Genomic DNA, 26,269 nt, shown 5'->3' with positions numbered 1-26,269 from the left:
GGGAAGGCGAAAGGCAGGGAGCCGAACTCTAAAACGAACAGGAATCGAGAGAGAACTGTATATAAGGAAAAGAAGAAGACTCGAGACAATGGTTTGCAGATTTTGGAGGCCGAGAGGAGATACTTTGACGCTGTACAACAAGTAATGCAATGGATTCAATATTCCGTTATCAGTCTCAATTTTCTATAAATTTTAGAATGTTGACGTTCGGATTTCTATTGTCTTGATATAACGAGATTTCTAAAAAGCGGTAAACGCGATAAACGAGTAGAGACGAAATTGGTCGATCTTACTCGAATTATGGTTTTTAGCGGAAAATTGTTCGCGAACTGTGACTCAAATCTATTTTAAAAGTTAAAAACTACCGAGCATAACTCGTGCGCGATAATTCAGAAAGATTTCGAAATGGGAAAATAAAGTTTCGTCGAGTGTCAAATTTATTAGCGGTAAACTTTCGGGTTAAACTCCTACTAAAATAATCAGATTCATACCTTTTAAAAGCAAGGGGATTGAGTTTATCACGTCGGAACGATGTGGTAATGAAAACCTTTTAGGAAAATGAGACCCGCATTGATGTGCGTAACGATGTCGAAACGAAACGCTTTTAAAAAAACGTAAAAATGAAATTTTCACTCCATTCGAGCGAAGAATGAAACTTTGCGTCGAAACTCGATTTAGATGAAAGCTAGAAATAGAAATCAACGTCGTATTGAATCTAGCTTTTGAATCTAGCATATAAGATTAGAAAACACCAAAAGAGTGGATCGACTATTCTTCATCGAACATTGACCTAGACGTTATTTGTTTGTTAGGGTGTGGAAGCTTACGCGCTTGAGACCAACCCAGACGTAATTCCTGTTGTACATATATTTGCCACAACGAAGAAAGCCGAAAAGAAGCGAAAACCCTCGCGACCAGCTTCGGCCGGTCGCGGTCGCGGTCCCGTTGCCGTCGAAGCGAAAAAGACTGCAAAAAAGATTGTGCCAAAGGAGCCCGCTGAAATTCAAAAAGCGGAAAGACTAACCTGGAAAGAACCGATATCCCTATTCGAACTATTGGTACGACGTTCGATACAATCGATGAGGGAGGACGTATTACCGGATCCCAGTTTAAAGATAGACAAGAAGACAAAGAAGAGGAAAAAGCGCAAGCGACTGTTCGTGCTGCCACGGCCTTGCGAAGGGGAGATTTGCAAACCGAAAGTCTGTTGCTGGAGACCCAGCATGGGAGGGAGAAAGAAAGAGAGGCCGAAAGAAAAGAAAAAATCGACTTTGGACAAGGATTCTACCGTTTCTATTAGATCCTCGATGGATGGGCGGAGACGCCGTAGGATGAAAGGCGATGTGCTTAGAGAAATGCGGGCTCCGCCTACGCAGCTCTGGGAGGATGTCTTGAAGGCCAAGGCAGAGATTCAAGTAGCTAAAGAAATGTGGAAGAGGCCCACTATCCGATTGTCCGTGAAAGTCAGGTAAGATGCTATTGTCCAGTGTACGTCCAGTTAGTATTTTAACAAGCAATTTACTTTCACCAAAACCGAGGTTTTCGTGTCCGATGTCACGCAGTTATCAAAATTGCCAATTTTCTTTCGGACAATCAATGTTCTACCATGATATTAGAACGTAAAAAGAAGAGATTTTGATCTGGTTCGTGCATCAATTACAAGTGACTCGTCAACACGCGAATTTTGCGTGATACGTGTAAAGTTTGGCTCTTTTTGTTATGCATAGCGTGCTATTTGAATTGTTGATTCAAGAGAAACTTTTATTCATTCTTTTCTCAGGAAAGGTCGGAAACATCGATCTCGGGAAAAAGTTAATCGAAATTTCTTTCCTGTTTTCTCTTGTGCTTTTTACGAACAAGTTTCAAAATTGCAGGATCCGTAGAAAAATACTGATTTACGCTTTTCTTACATTTTTCTTGAAGTCAAAGGGAAATTAATCTTTCCGCGTAACAAATTTGCATCGACTTTATATGTAAAACAATTCCGAATTATAAGTGATATATACATACCGATAATACATACACCAACTTCATCGCAAAAAGATGTTTATCAAAATTTGTAAAACTTCGATTTTTTTTTGCTCAAAATCAGGAAGCGACGTCCCAGAAAAATAAGAATGGTAAAGAAATCTACGGCAGATGAACCAAAAGAACTAGGCAAAGAACAGAAAGGGGATATAAGAACGGAGGAATCGAAGGAAGAAATGGCGAAAGTGAGAAAAGCGAAAGTACCGGATCCTTGCAGCCCCCCGCCGGTAAAAACTGCCGAAGAATTATACTCTGATATCCTTGGTACTACCCCGCCACAATTGCAGAAGGAGAGAATCGTAGGCAGAGATTACCTGGAAACGTACGCTCGTAGAAAGGCCAGAGTTTATCCACGAATTTCGGAGTTCGGGCAAACAAAGTGACTGCCGCATCGGAGCGGTAGCACTCTATTTTAGTGGTAGCTGTTAGTACTTTGCCGTCTGGAAAAATACGAAACGATAGTACTCGATGAGTGACAATCGATTTTCAGATTTCTTGATGACACGTTCCTCCTCGATTCGGTTTTCGATGATCGAGGATGGACCGCAGTCTTAGACCTAGTTTTATCAATAACCGTAGATTTCGGTAGTCGCTGTACATTTTGACTTGGCAATTTTGCTTAGATACATTAAGCGGTTTGCTCGTTAATAAACCTTGTAATTTAGAATGACGTTTCTTTTGTACGGCGTAATTTATTTTGGCCGATGTGGAAGCGTGCCAACCGTTGCATGGCTTCTACTTGCTAGATATTTATCGCGTTACGTTTTGTTCCTCAAGAATTTGAATTAAATTCCTTGCGATTTTCCTTCGCTTTCTTTCATTCCGTGTAAACGCGGAATAATCTCGTGCTCGGAGAAAAATAGGGAGAAAATAATTTGTACTTCTCCTCGATCAAACGATAGGCGCTGCGTTAGGGAATTTTATTATTAATAAAATAATTACGATTAGGAGCGAGAATATTAGGTTTGTGTATATACATATAATTGTAAGAATTTTATACGTGTACTGTATGAAAAGTAAAATTAAAGAACTGACTTCCAATGATATTCCTTGAATTTTTTCAAATAGTTCATCGAAATGACAGAAAACGAGAGTTATTTAGGACGTCGAAGAGAAGAGTATTTATTTTCAAAGTTCGTTGAAAAGAAGAATATGTAGGAAGGACTATAGCAAAGCTTCGAAACATTTTCGAGATCATCGCGCGATAAATTCGAGAAGGAAGGTCTAACAATCAAAGCCTAGTTCCGGGCAACAATGCAAGGAGACATTTCCTGGCGACCATGTCCAGAGACCAACTTCCGGGATACTAGGTAGTATCTTGCATGCAAAGACGTGGTTGCGTGTAGTGAAAAGCTATGCGAGTGTTGGCGAGAATACACAGTCGAAGAGACTCCGAGTTGGCTTTAAATTCGCTTTGCAAGTTGATGCTGCGATCCCAAAATCTCCACCAATTTCACCCAAGAATTTTTAGTCGAACATCGTGAGTCGCAGAAATGAAACATAGAAACACAGAAAACTACCGCATCAAGACCGTTTGTTAGAAACGAAACATCGAACAAAGGGGAAGTTTTATCCGTGTCAAGATTCCGGCGGAATTCTTCTTTTCTCTTACCCTTTTCTAGAGTATAATTCTCACTCCTTCGCAAATTTCCGCGTATGTGTTCGGCCGCTCGAGGAACTCTGTTCTTTTAAATTTCAATGTTACGCGAGCAATCCAATTAATCAGGATAAAAATGTTTTACACGTATTAAAAAAGGAGCGCCGAAGACGTAGTAAAGATCTGAAAACGAGGTCCGCAAAGCGTTTGGCAGAAGTCCAAATTCCACGACGGATTCAGGGTCATATCGATCGCGCAAATCTTTCTCCCGAAACGGAGCTCCTAGTAATCACCGATTTCCCCTACGTACAGAATATTCAATTTCAATGGGCGCGCGACTTTAAGCGGCGCCGATCGCCGAGCAACTAACTCCTACTGTTTCGTTTATTGCAACGAGTTTAGTTTCGTTTCAAAAGGATCAACTCCGAGCCAAAGAATCGAAAACTTCGCTAATTTAATGTTCAATGTTCCATTTTGCTATAAGATACACAATTCTTTGGGCAAAGTAGATTTTAGATTTTAGACGACTGAAACGATGATTCGATCGTTTGATTTGATTTTCACTGTAAACTAATGGATGTTTGGCAAATGATTATTCATCGTATTCAAGAGATTTGGTAATTTTCTGTAAGCGTATTTTAACGAGTAGATAAGCGAGTCTAACGAATACATCTTCTGTAGTATTAGGTTGTCCGAAAAGTTTGTTTCGTTTCATAAGATGATAGTAGATGAAGAACAATTTCTGTTTTATATTATTTAATTGAATTATGTATGATCCATTTCGTTCTATTTCTATTATTATGTTCGTGCACAATTCAATAAACTAATATAAAACAAAAAACATTGTGCGTCTATTATTTCCTTATGAAACGAAAGAAACATTTCGGACAACCTAAAAATCATTGAAATTGGGGAATTTGTCCTTCGGGATGAAATCCTAAATTGTGTGTCATCTAAATTACGCGTTTCTTAATTTAAGCTTCATTTCTGAAGTTGAATGTCTTCTGATGCAGGTCCGCATCATTAAGAATTTAAATCAACTTCCTTTTCTCTACCCCTGAACATTAGTCCGCTTTCTTTAAGTTAAAATCGCTGCCTCGTGAAAGTCTGTGGAACGAAGCTAATCGGATTGCCGTTCAATTGTGGCTTATGCGTTTCCGCAATATTCCTCGATCCGTTTACGGGGTTGTGAAAATTCTCGATCGTTCGACGGCATTAGTACGCGCAGAACGTGCATCTTCGCAAGAAAAAGGATATCTTTTCCTTGAGGATTGAAACAAATTTCCTTCCTTGGTAAACGATGTAGCAAAGATGTGAAAAATATACTTTGTAAAATGATATTAGAAGATTATCTAGAGCGTTCTAGCTGCAACACCATCTCGAAATCATGCGCATGTTAAAAACGTCGTAATCGAGTTTGGATCGACGTCCAGCATCGAGATAGATCGTCAAGTAACATCGCGATTTACATAATCCACGTCTGCTATGTTCCCGACGTTCGATAATCATAATTGCGCATTCGTGCTTCATATTTAATATCTATCTTATGTTTTCGTTTTGAACCGTGGGAAATAAGGAACAACACAGGCAACCTTGTTCTCCCATATAGTTAAGAAAAATTTTGAACGAATTATTCCAACTGAAAACAAGGAAAGGAAACTGAATCTTTTGAAACTGAAGTTTTCAAAATAAAGGAATCATTGAAAATAGAAAATTACTGTGTAAAACCTGAAAGGAATTACAATCGTTCGTACTAGCAATCATTCATTCGTTATCGCTTTATCATTTCACAATTATTTCCCTTTTATCGTTGATAGGAATTCATTCTTCCGAGTTTTTGATCCAGCTTGGACAGCCTCGTTCTTACTAGTGAGGAGATTACAGTGAAGAAGTGACAGTAACGAATCAAAGGGTATCGCTCTTTGTATCCTGTAATCCCGAAAGTAAAGCGGGTCGATCCTTTGCTTAACGTTTTCCTGTCTGTCCCACTGCACTGCAAAGAAATCAGAAAAATAGAGAAGCACCTGGTTTTGCCGACGATTTATATTTTAAACATGTTCGCCGATTTCTCGCATTACTTTTTCGTCTGGATTTTCGGACGTTTCCTTAATCACCGCAATCTTTTTTTAACTAGAAGGTATGCCAAATAAACAAGGGCAAAGTCATTTTGAAAAATGTACGCAAAAAGTTCGGGAGTATTCGAGTTGAAGGAAAAGGGAAATTTTTACGCTCTTTCGAGTTAACCATTTGCAACTTTATTCCACTTCTCGCTTTGATTTCGCAAATCCAGTCGCTCTTTGAAGGTAACATAAAAACAAGCAGACAACAATTTCTCTAGTACAGGCTGTACAGCAAAATAGGACTGGAAACTAGATAGGAAAACAGAAAAGACCTCTGTCCGTAAAACAACTGGAACCGGTCGTGGGAGTTTCATTAACTTTTCTATACAACGAAATGAATAGAACGCAATATCGAGCCACAGTACGAGATACAATCGAGACAACTCGACAATAATTTTCGTCAAGGCTCGAGATTTCCATGCTTTCTATCCAGCAAATCGAACGAATCCTTTGATGCAAACGAGTTTGACCGAGTTTGCAGGTGATATAGGTGGATACGGCCGAGCCGAGCCCATACCGAAACCCAGGCAACTGTAATCGCGAAACACCACCGCGACATTAATGCAATCGATATCGAGTACATTGCTCGCTTACTGGACCGAATAGTCGCGGATTACGATGATCAATTTACCATTTAATCACAGAAGTTGATACAACGCCGCGGCATGGCGCGACATCGCCTACTCGCTGCCCGATATTAGATAGTCTCATTATTTATCAGACGCCATTGATTTACCTAGAAACAGTTAACTAAACTGATTAACGATAACGTCGCAGGATAGGTATTGTGATTGTTCCTTTCACGGTGAGATATTCCAGTGCGTCATTTAATTTGTCGTTGAATGATTAAAGCCTTTTTGAGGTCGATTCTCTACTAATCCGATCAAGCTCGCATGACAGAATCGAATGTTGTCCGATTTCGATTGCCGCTTTTGCGTTGTCCGGTTGTTATAGGTATATTCGATGTTCTATGACGTTTAGTTTGCGATCGCAAATAGTGTCGAGTTTCAGCTTTATCTCGTCGATACAGGGCAATTTGCGTTTTGTATTCCACATGTGGTATCGCATATCGTGAAACTATGTACCAACTGGATACGAAACCCGGTTTCGAACTTGCTAAGAAAAGAAGAGATTCGAGAGGACAAGTTACGAAGCATTATATTTTATTCTACTATTTCTGCATGTTTGTAGTTTACGCGAGGCAATCTTTATCAGCAGGCAGACTAGACCGCTGCATTAAGCAGATTCGCAATTTTTCACGAGCAGTCCGGCGTGAAAAAAAGCCCCGCGGCCGGTATTATGCAAATGGGCAAAGTATAGGACAAGCCATTAAAACGGGGAATGACGAATGAGGCGGATAGTGGCACCTGTGCTGCGTCTTTTAGGATAATGACTGGTGTCCACTGCACAAATAGATAAAAACCACGTATTCCCGAAGGGAATAATCTCACGAACATGTTTGACACGCTCGACGCTTATGAACGTTTAATTAAGTTATTAAAGTCATTGGCTTATTTATAACCTGGAGAAGGTAGCGAGACAAACCTCGATACTGTGTATTCAATTTTAATTATATATTAGACCATTGATTGATATCAATATTTATCATCACCGTATTACGTCTTTTTTTAAATTTGCATGATTGAGATTCGTTTCTTTTCTGTCGTATAACGTCCGTTTCAGGAAATTTTGGTTTAAGGATAATTTCACAGACCGTGCGTTAATCGTAGTCGCTCATTATCGTAATTTACTTTAATATCGCTCTATCGTATAATTCTTCGCGAGAAATTTATTCAGTTTTAATCATTTACAGTCACGAATGCTCTATTTCAATAGTTTTAAATAGTTCAATAGTTTTAAATTTCATACTTTGTTAGAAACTGTGTTCCCTCCAGTTATTTGTACGACAAAGTGGCTTGAACTTTCACATCTATTGTATGACAAGAGATGAATACTTGGCTCTGTTTTGATTCGTCCAACTAGATACCCGTGTTATCTTTTGCCCTAGAGTTCTCGGAAGGACAATATTCGAACAACGTAAAATAATTTACGACATTAGATAACATAACAGGGCGAAATATCGTAATTTCTTTAAATAATTGTTCAATGCTTACGTTAACGGATCGTGTTGTTTTATCATTCGTTGCGAGAATGAAACAGTATTCTACCTTTCTATACTGACTCGCAAAAGAATTTGAAAGACCTATATATAAAAGATGCCTACAAGTGTTCGAATACTTGTATATTTCATATTCTTAACTTAATGTCTAAATAAATTCTATATTATATTTTCATTATATTGGCACCTAACTATCATCATCAGAAAAACATGCTGTCGCTAACACCAGTCGTGGCTATCTAGGAAACTAAAGAAGCTTCGATTCGGAAGCATTCGATGCCATCTGCGACGGACGTCTCATCACCGGCATTACCAATAATTATCGATAATTCCCTGGTGACCCGGTGTAAGCACACACTTGACCATTCCAAGCGGGCAAGGGGCGTCGTTTTGACACGGACGTTCGTACGTTCGTCGCGCTTGAACAGGGCTGCAATAGATGCACCGACATCGAGTGCATGTCCGACCCAGCCGAGTACACCGACCGCCACTTCCTAAAGCGCTTACTTCGCACACAACGAATTCGATTTTGCTCTCCGCAATCCTGGCTCGATCGCGTTTCCTGTCCTGTGCAGCTTGTTTCCTTTTCATCCTGTACGCGGCCCAGATCCACCGAGCCGGTCCAAGCGTCTGGGAATAACGATGAGCTTGCCTCGTTCCGGTTTCCCAGAAAAACCAACCAATAGATTTCACTGTTTTCACGAGAGAAAGGTATGCACTCGATGACGAAAAATAATGATGAAACTGGAAACCATCCGACTAGCCGTTCTGTAGCGAAAATTTCATGTAGCGAACACTTTGAAATTGGCCTTAGAACGATTTCGACATGGTTAACGAATCTCCATGGATTATTGCCTAACGCGCAAAAACGAGAAGTCACATGTACCTTTCAATGAATATTTGTCCCAGGAAATGGGCAGAGTCCATCTAACCTATCTCCATTGTACAAATCTACATAAATTAAATCTAAGTTCAACGTATGCAATATAGCTCAATGTTCGACGTTCGAGACAAAATACGAGCAAAGTAGTTTGCAGTTCAAACTTGGGACTTGGTCAATCCAACTCGAAACTGTCACTAAGAGTACGGGCGGTTCCTAATTTCAATAACACTTCCAGCATCAAGCTTCCAACTCCCGAGTCGAAATTAAGAGCACCTTGAAGTCGAGGACAGACCAGAAGTTAGCGACGTCTTACGCTCTATACGTTCGTTAACGGACTTTAATTAAAGTCCAACTGAGGTGTCCAGTCACTTGGCTGGCATTTTGATCGATGTAGCGCCGGATTACGCGTGATTTTCCCGCCCGAACAGCGGTCGTATCTGAATGACTTGCTGTGCGAAACTCGGAGGCTCGTCACGTCGCGATTCCAGCATTCCATTGTACTGGCAAAATTGGCCGTATTAAATCGCGCCCACTGACGCGTAAGAGTACTACGATTTATGGGACCTGCGATAATGCGGTGCGCTGCAGGTGTTGCGAGAGGGATTACGTCCATATAAAGGGCACGATACGCTTTCATTAAAACTTTTCTATCGCGATTCGAGCTTTTTGCACAAGTGCCAATAATTTTCAAGTTGAAATCACGTTATATTAATTATTATCGTACGCGGTTCTCTTTCTTGAAATTCGCAAAGCCTCGATGAAAAGAGAAATTTGGCGAGAGGTAGGGGGCAAGTCAACAAGCTGTAAAGCGAATTTCATCAGTTTCGGAACGACTTCCTTGGTCTTCTGCGCCCTCCTATTTTCCGACAAACCCGCCGGTTTGCAGAAATGATCGCCGCGAAATAGCAGTCGCTTGTAAAGGGGTTAACAAGCGCAGCCACGTGATGAATAAGAGGAAAATTCTAAGCTTGGCGCAGTCGCGCGAACCCTGTTTTTCATCACGTCGATTGTAAACTACCTCTCTAAACGTGCCACCTCTTTATCATTGAATCCACGGTAAAAACGAAAACGCGACGCATTGTTTAACGTCTAAAGCGCTCACGCAATTTGTTTGCTGAAACGCGCAAATTCATCGCTAAACTTTCCGGGCTATTAAGAATTTTACATCTGTTCAAATTCGATTAGAGTTTGGAAAATCTTTCATAGATGCAACATTGTGTAAATGGCAATTGCAATTGCAAAACGGAAGTAGTCAGCATTCTGTGTTTAGCTATTAAATCCAGCTTCTAGTTCCCAAACGTCGCGTAATTCTATATCGGCCGTTAATTATAATTTAGAAGAGGACGTAGTTCGTCATGTCGTTGACGACCAATCTTAATTCGCTTCGTATTTAATTTTCTCGATCTTAGAACGTTGACGGAAACGATGGTAATTTAAAAATTCGCGGTAATTGAAAATCTCGCTATAGTTCGGTCGCAACAACAACGAAGTTCGTGCTAAAATGCAACCCTCATATTTCCGAACCGTGACTGATCTCTGATTCCCCCTGGTGTGCAGCGAAACAGTTGAATTGTGTTTGGCTTGTTTCTCCGCTTTTATGCAAATGCACCTCTGCTTCGGTGGTGCGGTGAAGTATGCGACTCTGACACAACTTGGACGCGATTACTTTCAATGACGTTTGTCTCTTTCCTTCACCCATTCTCTTTCTCTCTTCGTTTTTCTCTCTGTGTGTCGTAAACGAGTTGTTTTATGGAGTGAAGAACGCTGTTGCCGCTTCGGCACTTTTTCCCTTGGAAAGATTAATCTTCTCCCTGCGACGTGTACAGGGTCGATGTGCGAATGTATCAGAAGAATAGTGGAAAAATCAAAGCACTTGTTTAGAAATCAAAGGGCGTGGAACTGTTCATTGTGAGATGGGTGAATGGAGATATTAAGCTGATAGTTTTAGCGTTTTATGTTACTCTATATTGGGATTTGTTAGGATTTCGGAAAATAATGGAAAAATTTGAGTGTTCTTGGTAATAAAAGATGGCTAAATGTTGGAAATCGTGGACAGAAGTCAGATAGAATCAATTTTTGTAGAACTTTGCATTCAATTACGTTAACACGCCACGCCATAACGATCGAGTATCAGAATGGAATGTTTATAACTTTCCAGACGACTACTTCTGTTTCAAAGATATCAATAATAAAAAATCTACAGGAACAAGGGTTTCAATTTAATGATTGGCCGAAGTACAGGACAAATTTTTAAATAACCACGCACATTTTCTTCTTTTTCGTATCTGTTTTACATTCTTCTAATCCATAATAAACTAAATCCTAATAAACTACTTCGCTCGTAAACTACTTCGCTTCATAAACTAATTCCTAGAGTCATCATATTTCACCAAGCTTGTAAAAATATATTATCTCTTTGCAGTCATATTGGTTAAGCTGAATACAACGTTTCTTTCAATTGTACCAGGACTAAAACTGCATAAAACATATTTTCCCGCCTTAAAAGATATATACGATCTAGAAGAATAGATGTACAAGGTATTATTTTGTATTGTAGTGCGATCTTCAATACTAAGATTCTGTACCAGGTAAGGCAAAAGATTAAAAAAATGTTCGATAATTGAACGGAATTCATTTGTACGTATCTCAGGTGGAACCTATCGTAGAAACTCGCTTCTTTGTCCCATTCTTGGAAACACCTTTCAGCCATCGATCACCGGAAGTCTCTTTGTACCGTGAAACAGAACACATCGAAAATTCGTGGACGCTGGGACACCGCTTTCCTCAGCCGAGCAATAATACGAATATGTCCTTGTCAACGGCATTCGCCTCGGAAGGGATTCTGGTCTTGCCAGTGACAATGCTTTATGGGGGTGTACAAAGGGCGGACAAACGTGACCTCGCTTTTCTTTGCTCGCAGGCAACGCTGTTGAATTCGTGATTATTGTTGTATCGCGACATGAAATTCATAAACGCAGCGAAGCAACATTTTCTCGCGTTTTCGAGACCGCTCGCAATGAAACACTCGTTTGTAATTTCGACATATCTTTTCATAATACTATATTACATTCAAGTTACAAGCACAAAGTATAATACGTTTCATATAGGAACTACTCCCGAAAAGTTCTGCTAACGTGGATTTATATGTATTTAAAAATCGAGAGAAAGAATTCGAGGTATTTTCAATTTATTTCATATTGTAATTTGAAAAGGGGAAGCATTTTAAAACGTTCGATAGATCCTCGAAGTAGTACGAACATGTATAAGTGGGCGTTGCTTTGGCTAATTAATATTCGTTGGTCTTCGTTATGTCCGGTTCAGATTGCAACATTACAAGGGTAGAAGATGTTGTTTTAATGGAAAGTATAATTAAATGAAGCGACCTATTATCTTTACCTTATTAACCATCGTCTCACCATCGTGTTTCATTTTCTTTAGCTCCCATTATTTCGGAACATAAATCAGCCTGATTTACACCAAGTATCGTACGGCCACGCCAAATTAAATTCCAAGCGCAATTTTCGCGAAAGTTTAACTTCGTTAGATCATCCAACGAACCAAAAATTATTCGGTAATTATGTTTCTATCTTGAAATATATTATAATGATATAAAAAGTATATTAGAATATCGCAAAAGAATAAATTGAAATCGATTAACTTAAAAATTGATGTAATTCACGTTTAAACACACTCAAAATAGTAATTGGATCAAATATATCTGAATCTATCGTTCGACCTACATTATAATAAATTAGCAAATGAATACAGCTCTGCTTTAAAAATAATAACAGAAGCTTTAGGTGCGAGTCCCATCCTTTTAAGAAAAGCAAATGAACTCTATCTCCATATCAAAGTAGTTTCAGACTACTTTGTTCTAGCCCGGGCCAATTAACCCTCTATAAACAGAATGTTGTTTGATTATGAGGAAAAAATTCCAATATTCATAGCAATCTCTTGAAATCTTGAGATCTTGAAATCTAGACATTAATAATTTAAAAGAATGTTACACGAATAAAACGAAAATACACAACAAGAAAGCAATAGCCTTATAGTCGACATTTACAAGAAAAAATAACGATGAACTACTATAAGCTTCTCAACATATTCTCCATCGATTTTTAATTTAAAAGTTGTCTAACTTTTGCCAGGAGTAAGTTTCGATTAATATTGCTAACGACGAAAAAGAAAATTATATGATGTTATGAAATTTTATTGGATAATATTCACCGTCAAAAAGCGACACAAGGCTGCAAACGAGAATTAAAGAATACAAAGGGGCAAATAGTTTAAACGCTATTGGAAAAGTGCACAGGAGTTTCCTCGCTTGTCTATCCTTGATAGAATTACTTCCCCGGAAACTTTCTGCCTGAAACTAGTTAGCTGAAATGTAATGCTCGCGACACTGCTTGTCCAAAGAGTATCCGAAGAACTCTCGTGGTCATGCTTTTATCCTACTTACTTTCGTAGAACTTGGGCCAGCCGCAATCAGAATTCATTGGTTTGTCAAGCAAGTTGTCCCACTCACCTGAAATACGAGAAAGAACTTTCTCTTAACGTGCTTACTCGATGTGTAATAATATAACATATATATTGTGTGCAAAATTAGGGCAAAAGATGCTGGAATATGATCGCTCTTTTTGATAAAATAAGAATACTGAATATACAATTTAAAGTAAGAAATATAAATTTATCTTAATGTGTGTATAAATATTGAGATAAAGCATTTCGCACGAATATTATTGAAGTTGAGAATTTTGCCTCATTTAATTCTATTCGATAAATTATTCATTATTTACCCTTATGGTATAATTAGTTTCACTAATGATCGTTAATTAATATTACCTTTAACTACAAAAGTTGGGAAATTGCAAACGTAAAGTTGCACGTAATAATTTCTGCTCTAACTAAATATGTAATGCTAAATATGCAAACTAATTAATTTTTAATGCGCATCTTCATCAAACATGCATATTTCGATTCAAATTAATTCGATATTAAACACGCAGTATATTAATAAACTACAACATAATTTTCGAAACTTGCGTTGAATATTCAATCTCCCCAATTCTCCTTAAACAATATTATTAGTATCATCATTACCAGTGATACCAACAGTATTTCGCAAAATCGATACACATTATATTTCCGACACAAATTAAATTACAAAACATGTACAAGAATACGAAACAGATTGATGCCAAAATTTCCAAAATTTCAAGCAATTGTAATTTGAGATGTATTCCTATTCCGATTCGATCAACGTGACTAACATGACTACAAGTGAGGATTCTCCCCTTTCAAGATCACTTTTTGTTTATATCGATAAGATTTTCCTTTCCACAGATATCGTTTTAAACGAAACATGATTTTGGATAATTCAGTGTCGTTGTCTTACGTGCACACTCGGATCTCTCACTATCTCGTATCTTGTTACTGATCTACGATAGGCTGAACATCTGCACGATGGTCAGTGATAGATGCTGACTCAACGCTTTCTTACTGCCACTACCGTCTGGTGTACGCATTACCAAGAAAAAAATGTAGGTCACCGCATCTCCAGGAATTTCGACCGCTATTTACCACTCGCGTGCAGTTCGAACGTTCCATTTTGAAACCGCATATTTCGGCAACCGATTGAGATATCCTCTTTGAATAAAGTATAATATTTCAAAGCAGCCGTTCTCCTACCCATATTATGTGAACGTATTTATTGCATCGAGACGGTAGGATTGGTAAAAATATTGTGATCTTTCACGAACTCGTTAATTGGTGATTATCGATCCAAGTGGCTTTTGTAGCGTTGAATAAAATACGCGAAACTAATCGATAAAAATGCAAGAGCTTACGGGATATATGAGCAAATTGCAATTAACGAGGATCACTGCAAGATCATACACTGATCGTTTGAATAGACATTCGTAAATCCGCTGACGTTCACAAACGTTCTCTGGTCGTTCTCGGTATCCGTTCACGGAGAGCAGACACGCCTAGGATACATTCACGTACGTGGACAAAATTTATGGGCGGTGTGCAGTAGCTAGCGAATATTATGCCTGCCTAATGACTGCTGTAACGATGCCACGTATACGGTTAAAGGAAAACGATCTGCCTAAATTCGCTTATTCGTGTAGCCGGGTCGAATGAGACGCGACCAATTTGTGAAAAATTACCGGCAAATCTTTCCGTTTTTCCATGTAGAGGCAGAGATCGTGCGTTGAAATTATGAAATTAAATAAATTAGTAGAAAAATATTCGAGTATTTCGTATTTTGTAATTGATCTATTAGGACAGAGATAGCATAAAATGAATAAGTTGATAACTCGTTTTATTATTAAAAGCGACTGGTAAGGTGCAATTCTGTATTTAGAAAATCTTCTGGTTAATCTTCCATTCGTATTAAGTACACTTGCATATAACGAGATATATATCTACCCACGCGATGAAACAAATTAAAGCCTGAACTATCTGTGAGTTCGGTAGGTAGTTATGTAATTGCAATAACCGTGATCCGGAAATCATATCATGGAGATATTCTGGTCCAATCAGAAGATCGTGCCGCCTAGTTGTATTGTATTAATTCTAAAAGCCTATCATAGCAGGAACTATCGAGCCTAATGCCTACTCACGATAATTATACTCATGATTATGTGTACTCTCTATTCTCGTTTCCTCTCGCATACACATGTTTCTGCACGCTTATGTCTATGTTCCTCGATAACGTTGTTTCATCTCTCATACTACCATCGTTGATAAACGATGTACGTTTCCGAACAACGAAACTTCCTGCTAATTTTATATTCGAAGTTTAAAAAAGAAATTTTTTTTATTCTGGCAGGATATTAAATATTGGCTCTCAAATTCTTACGATTTCCCGTTCCTCGTCGCCTATTATTTTCCGTCCATGACACGGATAATCCAAAGGATAAGTTAACAGATACCCAATCTCAGAGATCTAATCACTGAAAATTCATCGGACATGTACAAGAAACGTATCGACGATCGTTTACAGCAATTTACGATTGTCGAGAGATTGGCTAATGTACACGGTCGCGATTGTCGTGTAGCTACGATGGATTTCGAAACTCGGCCGTCGCGAAGAATACATGCATCCATCGATTTCGCGTTAGCGGCGGCCAATTACAGCGCGTTTGCAAACGAACCGTGTACGTATCGATGCTCCATTGATTTTCCATTATCGAATACTGTGTAAAAAATGTCTACGATCGGCGGCAACGACCATGGAACAACGGCGATAACGAGCCCCGTGGACAGATCGTGTTTCATACAGAATCAAGAATAAAAGTGCATAAAACTAAACTAGGAATAAAGCGTTTTGTGCGAAACTGCTTTTTGTGATTATGTCGTTATGTGACTATCTTTTTGTTATTTTGTTCGATACCTTGGAATTATGTTTCCATTGCATTAAAAGTTAGCTTCAATTTTAAAACATTATCCATTGCTAGCGAAAATTCCTTCTCTCCTTCCGTTTTTTTGGAAATGTCAACAGATTACAACGCGGCAAAGATGTTTCTTCGTTTGCCTCTCCCGTTTATCTCGCGACATCTGCCACGTCCGCCTCAGCACTTGTAGAGACCGAGTCGTGGTCGCTAAACACTGATGCGTCAGCTCGCAATTATCGCGTGTAACTCGCTGTTTCGCGAGCGAAACCGTAGAGTACCGCGTTGCCGTTTTTGTTATTAGCGGAAGGGCAACGAGACGGGCTTTGTGCGCACCAACAATAAGTACCGAGACAGCTTTGTTTTTTCAGTAGTATTGTTTTCGATTAATCGCGCTTGTTATTTGGCCCGCTGGGAAAGAATTATTTTACCGAGTCTGCTTTGCTCAAAGGTAGCAACGCGTTATTTTAGCGCGTGCAACAACCGTCTGTGCACGCTTTCGTGCATAGGTGAACTTTTGTTCGGCGTCTGCTCGTTCCTTGTAAGCTCGCGATCGAGCGTGACTGTTTCCCTGCGAGGTAAATACGTCTGTTTCGTATGTATGTCAAGTTTCGCGGGATCTTGGCTTTGTGGAGATTGGTTGCGAAGCATGGATCTTGTTTGCGTAAGACGAAAGTAGGCCATTTTTCTTTTTAAGGGAATTCGATGATTGAAATTGTATGTGATATTGGGTCGAATTCGAATTAAGTTACAATTTTATCGGCTCGCGTTACGAAGTTCGCTTCGTTATATTTCAATCAAATTATCAAATAAAAGCGATAAGACGTAGTTTTAGAACGGTGGCAAGACGATCGGTGATGTTCCAAGTTTGATTTGCGACAAAGTGCCTGGAGCATTCGTCGCTGGATCGAAAATAACCTGAATAACAATTCAGGGTAATTAGTCGAAGCTCATTTTCATAATTACGAATCCGAGAGATACGGATGAAGGCCGGCGGCGTCGCGGCATCGCGGCGTCCTTTCCACTCGAGATTATCACTGATTCAATATAAACGCGCACGTAATGATACATCGCGCTTAGGAGAGATTCGCCTAGCTGTTTCCGAAATATTTGCTTCGAATAACGCCGCGCAGCCTTAACGTCGGTGAATTAATTAAACCGCGAGCTCGCGTGTAAAAGCGAACGATGCGCACCACGCTCGTGCTGCTTTTAATTAAGGCGGGTCCGCCCACCACTCCGCGGTAAACGTAAATTTGAAAAATAACACGAAACGAAACTGCATTCGATTCTCGACAGCGTTTTTTGGGGCGTGCAATTTTCATTGAACTACGTATAAATTTGTCCGTTTCCTTTTCCTCTTTCTTCTTTTGCTGAAAGTATTGTATTTGACGTAGGTATAAAGGAGAGGACAAAATGGTCAAGATTTTCCGTATAAAGAGATTTCATTCGACGTGGATTGCGTGAATAACGTAAATCATTTTAAGATGTAAATTCGCGCGACTTTTTTTCGTCCATTTATTCTCTCGAACGTGTATCAACTTGGCACTTAAAATTTGAAACATCCTTCATACGAGAAGACTGTTTCGTAGTGATTTAGAAGCGAAGTAGGAACGCGACGATTCAAGTACAATGGCAGTATCAGCGAAAAAGGCTGGTGGTAACGACGAAAGGATAGAGAAGAGACGCTAATTTAAATCAGTCGTTGGCTAGGTCACAGCCGGAAATTGCCAGAGATGCGAAAGTCGCGTTGGCCATTACTCCCGCAATCGTAAAAGAACTGCCGCTGGTCGGACGGCCATGTTTACGGTGTCGGGATTCGAAGGACGTAAAAGCGTACACCGACGAAATTACACGGGACGGAACAGGGCTGCGAAATGATAGCACACCGGGGCACGTTAATTTTGCCCCTTGAAATTCCACCTCCTTTCCTCTTCTCTTCTCTCTGGGAGGAAGTTTGACACGGAGACAGCTACGCGTTTCCTCTCAGTTTCTACCACTCGACGAGGTTACATTATGCAACAGCGTCTGTAATTGACTTCCTTTCCGGCGAAATTTCTTGCAAGATGTCGAGATTTACCGGTAAGACGTATTTTCTTGCTTTTTATTCGCGAATGATATTAATGGTTTAACGCGACAGATGTTATTGCGTTAATGGCCCTTGGTTTTGAGACAAAAAATAAAAAGATTTGACCATCAAATATCACAGACGATTTTAAACTCTGTAGAAAACTAGATTTTCGATCTGTTTTAAAGTTCTCTTATCGTGAAATTTGTGAATTCTTAGATAAACATATGCCTATTTGATTAATATATCCGTATTTTTTCATAGCTGAATATATATTTATCAGAGAACATAATCTGAGATTTCCTGACCGCATCAAGGAAGGAACGCAAGTCGTATAACGGAAAAAATGTTCAATTTCGTAACACACGAGACAATACATCATCGCAGAAACCGAAAGGAAATAATAAGGTTCGTGGCAATACGAGAGTCGGCTCGAATCATTCGTCCCTTAACAGCTCGGGTTTATTGCATCCTTTCTACGCTGCGAAGAAACGAGAACGAGACATCGGGGTGTGGAGGATCTGAAACGCGTAATGATGGTCAGGGTGCGTTAATATGGGTCCACGATCGTAATAAAACTGCAAGGAGGGTGGTCCGCGTCCGTGGTCCATCGTGCACCCATTTCCTCCCTTCCAACGTCTCCCATTAGTTCCTCGAAATGGAATCCCGCGATAAAACGAAGAGAAGCGACGAGCGATGGCTTTGTAGCCACAAATATTGCAGATTGTAGATCATAGGCGTAGCCACACATACAAACGGATTCATATATTTTTTTTTTCTTTCCTTTTTCGCTGAAATGGAAGTGGATACTTGTACAATTTTCACTCTGTGTTGTTTCCTATTTTCGGATTTAATTGGTACGTTGTAGGTGTTATTAAGAACTAAAAAGTTTGCAGTCCATATCGTTGGCTTTGTTATCTTAATGAAACTTCCTCCATACCTTTTAGCCGTATAATGGAATTTGAAAAATTTGAAAAATATGAGTGCCGAACCAATGTAATAAGAAATTTATCGAGAGAAAATAGCTCGTTCAAATATCTGTAATTTTATTTTCGTCGCAAAGTGAATTTCGAGAGAGTCGACGTTTCTGGCACTTAGGGCTACTTTACGAGGCCACTTGGCCCGAAAATTATCGCGACCAGTGTATGAACGGTTCGCCCTATTTGCTTTCAAAGCCATCGTGACTCGGTCATACAGCAAATGTGTTTGTACAATGGCAATGGATGCACGGAAGGGTCATTAACGCTTGCACGTGTGCAACAACGCCTCGGAAGCATTCGTTGTGGTCGACTGCTACTGCCATCATCGATTATATTTGTACCGACATGTTCATAAACGGAGAACTGTGGCTATCTAACTGTGTGATTGCCCAGGCGAGATCCATTGGCGTATATGAACGTTTCTTTCATTGTGTCTATTGTGTATCTCGATATCGATGCTGTTAGTCGATGTCTTTCAGATTTTTTTACATTAATGCAATAGTACTTACATTTTCTTTAAAAATTTGTTAAATTTGCAAGATACGAATATTCGGAATGCCACTGAGAAACGACGAATAATATAAAGCCAGAATATTTTTCCTTTATTGCTTTGGTTTTCGTTAATTAAGAGCATTCATATAGAGAAAAATACAATTTTTGGAATGTTATCGAGAACCTACAGACAATAAAAAAGTAAAAACGATTCGCTTCTGTCGTTTTCGTTAAATAGACGAGTTCGATTGCATTTGTTAAATTTGGCAAGTAGGAATATTTGGAATGCTATTGATAATTTCGGAAAATAGTAAAAGAAATAGAGAGATTTCGCTTTTAGCGTAATGGTTTAGTTTAATTGAGTGAGTTCGATTGAATAAAAGCTATTGTCGTCAAACGTCACATGAAAAATATACCTTTTGTTGATGCTGCAATCTCTGCTGTATGTGTTGCTAATTAATTATTAAAGTACGTATCAGATATCCTTTCGTTTCGTAATTTTCGCAAATGTAACTTGTAAAACCATGGATTATATATCAAGTTTGTGTTTTATATACATACATACGAGTACCTATTTGGTTTCTTTAATTCTTAGCTTAAAATCCACCACGCGGAAAACCCAATTATACTGCGCTAGAACATTTGCCAATGTCGTCAGCGTCGGGTAAATGCAGAGAAATCCGCGAGGGAAAAGTAAACCACGGTTTTCCGTTTACCCAAAAAACAATTAGCCCAAAAGAAACGGGAAAAAAGAATAATCGTGGCAACTTCCAAAACACGCTTCGGACCAGCGATCCACGAGAAGACCAGCGGCGAATTAAAAGCGAGTTAAAGCGCAGCCATCGATAAAAGCCAAAAGGAAAAAAACATTCACACACACAGACCAACCAACCGACAAATAAAAGAAACGAAAAAAAAAAAAAAACACGTCGAGTCGAGTTTACAATGTTGATAGAGAGAAAGCCAAGCGAAAAGAACAAGATTTCTGATCGAAAATTTCCATTTTTTTCCCCACAATTTCTCCGACTTATTTAATTTAAATCGTCTCTTCAACAGAATCCAACGGGAAAGATATCGACGTCTAATAACCGTGAAACACCCATTTCGTTTAATTTCTTTTCTTTCTTTTTGTCGAAAACAGACATTTCATTAGTTAGTCGATAAATCCATAAATACAAATAAGCTAATCAGATGAAATCAGCTATTTTATCTACCCTCTCTGAGCTCTTTACCCATCACTTTAATCATACCTTCTAATCACATAATTTTGTGTTATATTTCCGCCCAGCCGATGGCTCTAAAACTTATCCAAGCTTTTGAAAGCATCGGTAACTCCAATATCTAGGCTTGCTTAAATTTCATCGCAGCCTCGTCCCATTGATGCTTCGCGCGGTTATCCAGCCAGATCACTTTGATTAGCGGCGCGCATTATTGGCAACGCGATACATTTAGGTAATAAAGTTCCAATATTCCGATGGTGAATGCCGCACGTTCATAAAAATCTCAAACGATACTGGACCGCGTCTCTCCATGCCGCATGGCGTCGCACCGTTTAATGTTTCACAGCGGTCTTTCGCTCGTTATGGATTTTTCAGTTTGCCCCACGGCTCGCGTTTGTTCATTCGCTGCGTTTACTCTTCCACGAATTTTGGTTTTTCTTTTGCTTTATCGACGATTCGCTTCCTCCTCTCTTCGCTCTTCTGACACGTGTAATACTTGTGATATTAGCGTTCAAAACTACGTACATATTTGAATATTTCCTTTATTACTTCTGACAGAATATAATTTAACAATTTATAATAATCTGTATTTCCACAAATTCCTTGTCGATACATCTTTTCGCTTTATTATCGACACTGAATAAAGAATTTACTTTACCATCGGAAAATATCAAAATAACTCAAGAAATCACCGAAAGTCGCCGAAGAAAATATTTCTTCATGCTTTCAGCAGCGGAAGCCGGAACTTTACACGACGTTACCCAGACAAACTCGGGAAACTCGAAACCCGAGGGAGCAGAAATTCCGTGTTCAACGTTCAACCTTCCCATTCACCGTGGCTGGCCGATTCTATTACGATTTTTCGTAAGGGGGTAGTGGTGTGTACCCCTGGCAGCGGTCTAATTTCACGGCGAACCTAATATCTTCCGCTAGGTTAACCATGTTTCGTAGGGACCTCGCCCTTGCGAAATATCCGCGAGAATAGCATGGCGGAGGGAAAGAGTCGTAAAGACGTAGCGCAGGGTAACAACCCCTAAACGTTACCCTAGCTACTTAATCGAGGGTCGAGCCTTGTTTTCCTCCACGGTCGAGACTTTCGCGAACTGTAGAATTTCTGAAACTGTTTTCTCTTTCTTCGCCACGTGAAAAAATAGGTTCGTAATGTTATTTTCTCAAACTTTTTTCTTTTATTAAATGCCCAATATCGTTTATTTTTTAATTCAAGTATTTATTTTTAAATAATCAAGTTTTTCATTTTACTTTTGTTCGTATGATATTTTTGCATACTAGAATCGAGGTATAAATTGCCAATTCATTATTTGGTATTATATTAAGCATTATTTTACCGAACAAGGGACTTTATCGTTTACCGTAATCATTAATCTCGTTCATGGAAGATAATAAAACAAGACAATTTTCTGACGAAGCAGTATTGATTAATCGTAAAAATTAACTTTGCTATTGGATACCGCACCATTTTCGAAACTTCGTGCGACCAATGAATCAATATCCACTAGACGATTTGTGGAAAATTTCGATGTATATGATTTTCCGGAAACGTATAGCTTCTTTACTTTGAAAATCATAAAGGGAAGTAATCCTTTTAATATAATGAAAAGTGCAACTCCGGTTTCCACAAATTTTTCTATGAAGCGATATTTTGATCTAGTAGATTGTTAAATTATATACATTTATCAAAAGAATTGTCGTACGTTTTAAATATAAAAATTCAAAATTTTCTAATTATTACCAGAAATGTTTCGATAAATATGCATGTTAAAAGCATCATTACAATACTGCTATAATATTCGTGTAATAGTTTAATACTGGTATTGTTTAATGTTTATTTCGTTTTTAATGCTAATATTACATCTTTTACTGCAATTTTAGTACAATTAAAACGATTGATATTAAATTGTAATACTTAATATGATATAATACAATATTGGTGAGGATAAAATAAATACAATTTTATAATATTGTTATAATATAATATTCTCTTGAAATTTTTCACATATTCCTCTGTTAATATCTCAATGCATTAAAGAAATATCTTAAAAAGAAATATAGTATAACATACAAAAGTTAATTTTTATTTTGCAATAGAATATCCCAATGATTTCATGATAAAACTGAAAATTTTCCGATACCGAGCTCATAATTAGTAACACTTTTTATTTTATATAGCAATTCGAATTTTTAATTTGTAAAACGAACGTATCACAGTTTCTATTCTAGTTTGTGCAAATAAGTTAACGGAACAGAACTAACAAGAAATAATCAACTCGTTTAATTAACAAATAACACAACGAATGGAAATAGGGGAAAAAGCTGGCTAGCTCGAGATTTCCGATCTCCACGGCGAAAGATGAAATTTTTTTCGGTATAACGCGTTCACGAATCTCGACAAGCTTTCGACCGATCGATCGTTAGAGCGTCATGCGTTTCCAGCCCTGGCGCAATTCCCGGGCTTTTCTTTGATGTTACACCATTGTGTTCCACAGAATTAAAATCGAAGCCGTGAAATTAGTCGATGTAACGAGTGTACCGGGAATGTTTGAATTCATTAAAAATGCTCGTTATTCACGTGGAAATAGAACATCTCAATTCGTACAGTTTCATTTGAAGGACTCGAAATCCAAAAGTCAATTAATTATATAATTGTTTGAAATGGTCGAATAAAAGCAATATTCGCATTTGGAGAAAAAGTAAATTAGAGTTCTACTTTAGATTGATTTCGTGCACATTTATCTTAATGAATTAGAAACAGTACCGTGCGACAGTTTTATCCCATTTACTAAATGAAAATATTTCATTTTCAAGAATAAATACAGGGATTGTTTAATTTAAAAAAATGATTGTACGTGACTTTCGTTTTACATTAAACCAAAGCGTGATCAATGTATCGGTCAATGTGGATCACTGAAGCGTTCTACAGATGCTAAGAAAAGATAGAGGCGAAGGCGAATCAAAGTTTTTGTCTTTGTGAGGCTTGTTCACAGACCATCATGGGAAAGACCATGTGGAGTTGATTATTAACGGCTACTAAACACGAAACAATTGACATCAATTAATTACAGAGATTAATTCTTTTTTATTAATAGTCTTTATTAACTCAGCTCTCACAAGCTATACGTTTCATCTGACTTTCATATCGTTTCAATGTAATTGTAAACAGTTACATAATTTTATTTTTTAACAATAAATGAGTTTAAACATTTTTTAAGAATTAAGCTTTTCAACATGTCATTCCATCGAAAATCTGGCACTTCCAACTTTTTAACGCTTTTGTTAACATAACCGTAACTTCTGTAAAACAACGTAATAATAGATAACACAACTCGGATAAACATGGAAAATAAATTTTAAGAGTAGTACAGACTTTCAATTCTGAAAACGTTACCCGACACAAAGCTAATGCTCTAGCGTAGCCTCGATCTTCCTTTTTCCTCGATCTTTCACATTGCCCTGCAATCGTTTCGAAAGCTTTATCGCCTGTCGAACAAATAGAACAAAAGTTCACATGCGATCGCACGGCAAAGATTTTGTCGCAACTGTTAACAACGAGGAGTTTGCTTCTATAAAATATCAGGTGGCTGCCATTCGCCAAGTTTATGGGGATTACATTACGGAAACTTTTGACAGTTGTTCAAAGCCAACATCTTCGCATCGTGCGTAAATCGACGTCAAAGATAGGCAAAAGCGACCGCTAAGCGGTTCAACGCTTCCGCCAAGTTCGCGCTCTAAGTAGAACGAGTACGTGATGTGTCAGACCTGATTAGAGATCGCGAGCGTGAACGTAATAACCGAAATAACTATGGTTTCACGTTGTTCATGTTGTATCAAGGAACATTTACCAGGGAATATAAATTGATTACACTGAACGAAATAATAGATGGATACGAATCGTGATTTATATGGCCACTTACGTGTATTTGTGTAGTAAAAAAAAGTGTCAATACGAAGGATGAAAAACCAAATTTTTTAACTGTATCATTTTCGACATTTCGCGCCAATATGAAATTTCTTCACGTTTCTTTTCAAATAATTCAACAACAGAAATTAAAATACTCCAAATATTCATGTGTATAAAAAAACATTTTTATTTGATAAATAGTGTTATACTTTGCAGTACTGGATATCGGATATTTCAAACTGAAAATTGCTAGTGTCGAGAGAGGAAGGGAGGGGGCGGGGAAGAGTTATAAATTTCGTTAGTTTTGTGTGTTAATATAAATTTTATTTGCAGAAACATTTTTCGGTTGCAAATATTTTTTGTTATTTATGTTCCAGATATCTTTTTCCATTACAAATACTTTTCACGGGAAATAGAAACCAATAAGTTTCTTGTGAATAAAACAGTACGTAACATTTTTCACACGCCAAAAGAAGCCGAATGAATGAATGAACAGAAATTTGTAACATTTTGAAGTTAGATAATTTATAATTATTAAAATAATTTGAAGCTGTGTATAATCTATATATATGTCTCAGGTGTTCACGTGTATAAACAATGTAAAAGGTTTTATATTAAGTAACACGAACTAATAAAAGATGAAAGTTTTAGCGAAGTAGCACGAGCTTATCATAATAGAAACTTTATACTACGGAAGTAGTAGAAGTCCGTGGAACGTCAGACATAATTACACAAGTTGCGGTCACGATAATTGCTGAGAATCTCTTACGTGGCACGATAACCTGTTGGACTTCGATAACAGGCTTCACGCCAAGTCCGATGATGGCAGTCATTAATGTTTACAACTTCTCCGAACCAACGTTTCTTGAGTTATAAAACATAATTTCTAAAGCTGCAACGTTGACTCGCAACGAATAATAATCTATTTTTAAGGTATTGTTAATTTTTTATATTTTAGTTCTTATTTCACTAATTTCGCTCCTTTCTTAAATTCAAATCTAATATATTATGCAATCCTGATCTTCGTCTTTTCATGGACGATACTCGGTTTCCAGCAGATCGTCGATAGTCGTCGATCTGAAAATCCAGTTTCGACTTTTATCGCGACTAAGTTTCGCTATGGCGAGCGAATGGAATGGTCGCGGTATCGAGTTGAAACGGATAGGATTTGCATGAAGATGCAGGTATTTGATACTACCGATACTATCGAGAAGTTGTCGTCGCAACATTCGACCACATGGATTCCGAAAGTTCAGGTGACGTTACCGTGGATAAGATGGTGACTCACTTGATTCCAGTTGTCTAGTTTCCAAGCGAAAGTCGAGTAAAAAGTCTTAGAAAAACCTGTCCACTCTTTTTGTAGTTTACGTCTCAGCTTGTGCTGGCACGTTTCGAAGGTTCACGAGGCTGAAATCGTCCGTTAGTTCCAATTAATGCCGTCGAGTATTGTTG

The 26,269-nt window shown here is 38.3% G+C and overlaps 1 protein-coding gene across 10 annotated transcripts in view; it reads right to left on the bottom strand.

Moving 5' to 3' along the window:
• Positions 1-26,269, bottom strand: part of LOC122574853 (furin-like protease 1) — a 230,282-nt gene that overhangs the window by 81,496 nt on the left and 122,517 nt on the right. The window lies entirely within an intron of this gene.

This window comes from Bombus pyrosoma, linkage group LG14, assembly GCF_014825855.1.
Source record: "Bombus pyrosoma isolate SC7728 linkage group LG14, ASM1482585v1, whole genome shotgun sequence".
In the NCBI taxonomy this organism is placed as follows: Eukaryota; Metazoa; Arthropoda; class Insecta; order Hymenoptera; family Apidae; genus Bombus; species Bombus pyrosoma.
Note: the sequence above shows the minus strand (reverse complement) of the source record. Positions and strands in the feature narration are given on the sequence as shown.